This window comes from Triticum dicoccoides, chromosome 6A (genome assembly GCF_002162155.2).
Source record: "Triticum dicoccoides isolate Atlit2015 ecotype Zavitan chromosome 6A, WEW_v2.0, whole genome shotgun sequence".
Taxonomy (NCBI): Eukaryota; Viridiplantae; Streptophyta; class Magnoliopsida; order Poales; family Poaceae; genus Triticum; species Triticum dicoccoides.
In genome coordinates, this window is record NC_041390.1 from 619,928,248 (window position 1) to 619,932,297 (window position 4,050).

The window sequence follows — 4,050 nt, forward strand, 5'->3', positions numbered from 1 at the left end:
ATTCTTTTTTTTCTTCACCATTCAATGGTGGTCATGTTTGTCCACCTATTCATAATAAACGTGATTAATCTCACAACGACAAGTTTGATTATCATACTCTAGCACACTGCTCCGCAAGTCTTGCTCCCTCACCAACATATAATTTTGTGCACTTGTAATGCTCCTGATATTAATTGACATTTTAAATGAGAAAGCACAATCATAAATCTAAGCTCTTAAAGAAATGCACGCAAATCTTAAAAAAATAAACACTTAGAACTTCTACGTAATTTTATTAATCAAACAAGAAAAGGAAAAACTCATGAATCTCCGTGTAAAACTAAATGGTGTAGAAGTTAGATGGGACATTGTTAACTCTCATATATATGAGTGCAAGTCACACCCATATACAAATAGAGACTAAGAGAAAAAAGTAGGACGTGATATATTAGCAGCATGTGTAAGGACAAGGCGATTCGGTGCCCAAGCTCAGCTGCACCTGCGATGATCAGAAAATTCAAAATAAATATTAGAATTTTTTTAAATAAAATAAAAAATCGCATGGAAGATAATTGGTGCATGAGGTACCCTCCAAATTTCAGATCATTAGGAGAACGCACCTCAAGCACCAAATTATCTCCATGCAAAATAAAATAAAATTGAAAGGTACTTTTTGTGAACTTTCTCTTCACCGGATGAGTCTAGACTCAGAAATGGGTATTTGCATTGTAACAATCGTTGTGTGCACACCATCAACCGTTTAAGTATTCAACCCACAATCAATCCTTCCTTTTACTAGTATCCCCACACATCACACATCGAGCCCACACAATTCTTTCTACAAATTAGCCGCTCCGTTCAGATATTCTACAGAGCCCACAAAATTCTTTCTTTATTTAATCCCATCTCACTACTAGAGAAAAGCCTAGCAGCAGCGCTATCAATAAGGCGCTACAGCTAACTAGATAGCAGTAGCGCGGATGCCACCCACGCTACTAGTACGTCTGTTAGTAGTAGCGCAGATGGCAGCGCGCTACTACTATCTCAACCAGTGCTACTACTATCCTAGGTAGTAGTAGCGTGCACTTCTCCTCCCACGCTACTAGTAGCTAATTAGGAATTAAAAAAAATAAAATTTAGATGCATTATTCCTGGATAGAAAATAGACATGCCCAGTGCAAAATAAACTCATGTCAAGGAACAACATCTCAACTGAAAGAAATCACAACATCCCATTTAACATCAGACTCGTGTCAAGGAACAACATCTCAACTGAAAGAAATCACGACATCCCATTTAACATCAGACGAACACAACCATCATCTAAAGGTGGGTACCTTCCCTAGCATTCCACCACCAACCTAAACATACCACTTCTCTAGATGTATCTACTAAGGCTTGGAGTTCAGACACCGGTGGACCTCCCCCCGGACGGTGGCGTCGAGGACCTCCACCTTGGCGACCTCCGACATCGCGATCACCTGGATGATCATCTGTGTGCAGTAGTCACTGGGCTTCATGGTGAAGTCCGCCTCCAAGTGGTTGAAGAGCACGACACCCACCGGGCCACGAAAATCCTCCTCGATCACCCCTGCACCCATGTCAGGAAAGTGCAAACTTGTTGGTTCACGTGCTGTGTCCAAATCTAGTATTGTATTTTCTTTCGTTTTTGCGCATGCACATGAATCAATAGTAACAACCGAAGGCTGGTCCTTACTTGTTGCTTGACACGTGAAGAAGGCCGGGTACCCTCCTTATTGCACGAACGAATCCAAGGAAGACACTGTTGGTGGCTCCGAACACGACTTCCGCTTATCTGTAGACAAGGAATAGTTTCAGCTAACAAGGAAAATGAGAACAAAGAGCAATCAGTAATTCTGAGACAAGAAATAACTTCTGTTGTAACCCGTGCATTGTATTCTATCCCAAGCTAAACTACCTAGTATCTGTCGTAGTCATGGTGAACTCGCTTTCATTTTCAGAAAATCCTGTATCTGTCATGTTCCTCCGCAGGTTTATTCCGGGCTCATTTGGCTCCGGCAACGTGGCATTCTCACCGGCCAGCCTCATGACAACCAAAGACATCACCGGCCTGTTCTACAACATGGGCCTTTTTTTTTTGTAAAGAACCTCTACCAGAACCAGACTCGGATGGTGTTTTTTTCCTTTTAGTATGAACTGGTGGTGGTGGTGGTGTTGAGAATGCAACATGTGAGGGGACACCGACAAAATGGAGATTCTCCTGTTGCTGTTGTCTAGGAGGGGGACATGAGATGGATAGTGCATTGGCTGGAATGTTGGCGTTCGTGGACTGCTTGATAAACTAAGAAAACCATCAGGTGGATGGGTATACATTCGCCTGAAACAAATAAGAGGAAGTAAGACAACAGTTACTTAACAGCAAAGTAAAGAAATTAACGCTTGCTGTTAGAATCTGCTCCTCCATCTTCCTTCCCTTCAGCAGGATAGCCTCAATCGCACATGATATACTCATATATGCCACTGGAACAAAGATGCAAAGAATATGATTAAGTGCTAAAAACAGGTTGACCAAGTAAGGAAAATCACAGATCAATATTAACCTATACTGCATGTAAATATATAGTTCACAAATCAACGTCTTGGACAAAGATGCAAACAGTATGGTGAAGTGCTAAAAGCATGGTTGACCAAGTAATGGTCATGAATTTAAATAGGTAGTTAGGTGCAGAATTAGGCAAAAAAGAAATCTGATATCCTTGTAACGATGTGTTCTAAAAATTCAGAGGGAAAGCCATAATGGAAACATGCAGACCATCATTTAATATGTCTGTCATGCATAATTTACAATCAAAAGCCTGGTCTTCTCTTTACACATTGAGCACAACAGTTCCAAGGTTCTGAGAGGAGTAAGAGGTGAGTGACCATGGTCGGGTTGGATGAATTCGTCAGTGTTTGACTCGACTAACTGAACCGAACTGAATTCAGTTTGATTATGCAAAAGGATTGCTACCGATTTACATATACGTGCAGATGTCCTTCAGTTAGTGATACTTCTGAATATGCTGATACTACTACTGTACATACTTCATTCCTTTCAATTGTGTACAAAAAAAATTATCTAGTGATACAGGTTGACTTGCCGTAGAGTAAAATCAGTACGTTTCAACAACACTCAAATTAGACTGTCATGGTGTGCAAAAGAAACCGATGAAGTGTACTTACTATAAGAAAATAATATGGCAAGAAACTCGGAATCGATGGACTTAGATTCCAGTTTCTTATCAAATTAGATGGCCATGATTTCTGAAAAACTGATACTAAATCAATGGATGACTGCAGTTTATATCCAACTAGGAATTCATGGACATGTGAAAAAATAGATTGAAAAGAGTAATAAGATAGAAGTGATCTATCAACATGCGGTCATGCAGTCATGCACGAGAAGTGATTCAATTGAAAAATTAGATTGAAAAAAATTTGCGACAGCAAACATATACTACAAGGACATATCCACGACGCGCTTAACACTAGAGAGAGATGCTACAGCCAAACAAATCATAACCAAACACATATCATCCAGTCCAGGACTTGCTCACTGCTATTTTGCTTGCAGATTCTGCCTTCAGGTTACAGCAACCAACTAAAAATAATACTACATAGAAATCAAAAGTAGTCTTTAGCCTACGTGCAAATACAAATACTTGGTTCTCTCAACCGCATAAAAGTGCAAATACAAATCACAATACAAACTGTCCGCAGATAATGCACAATGCACGACACTCTTCTTTCCCGATCCAACTTTTGATTCATATGGGATCATATGGGATCCCTATAAGCAGCACATTTTCTCGTTGCGACAAAAATTCAGAAGTGTGGTAGGGGTATCAGTAATTTTAGGAGGAAATTATTGCCGCTTAATTGAGGAAACTAAGCGTGCACGTGGTGTTTCTTGGACTTACTAATTTTCTATCTTGAGTTGGACTTCAAGATGTTTTTATTTTCTTTGAGAAACAGATTGAGACGTTGACTATCAGCATTGTGCGTGTTAATTCAAAATGATCCGGTCTCCGGATATCCATTCTGTCACTT

At 40.0% G+C, this 4,050-nt stretch overlaps 1 long non-coding RNA gene across 1 annotated transcript; it reads right to left on the bottom strand.

Annotated features, from left to right (window-relative positions):
- Positions 1 to 1,187: 1,187 nt before the first annotated feature.
- On the bottom strand, positions 1,188 to 2,481 carry LOC119314697. Its single transcript, XR_005152425.1, has 2 exons — positions 1,697 to 2,481; positions 1,188 to 1,570 (listed from the first exon to the last, which is right to left on the bottom strand). It is a non-coding gene; the product is annotated as an uncharacterized LOC119314697 (long non-coding RNA).
- Positions 2,482 to 4,050: the final 1,569 nt, after the last annotated feature.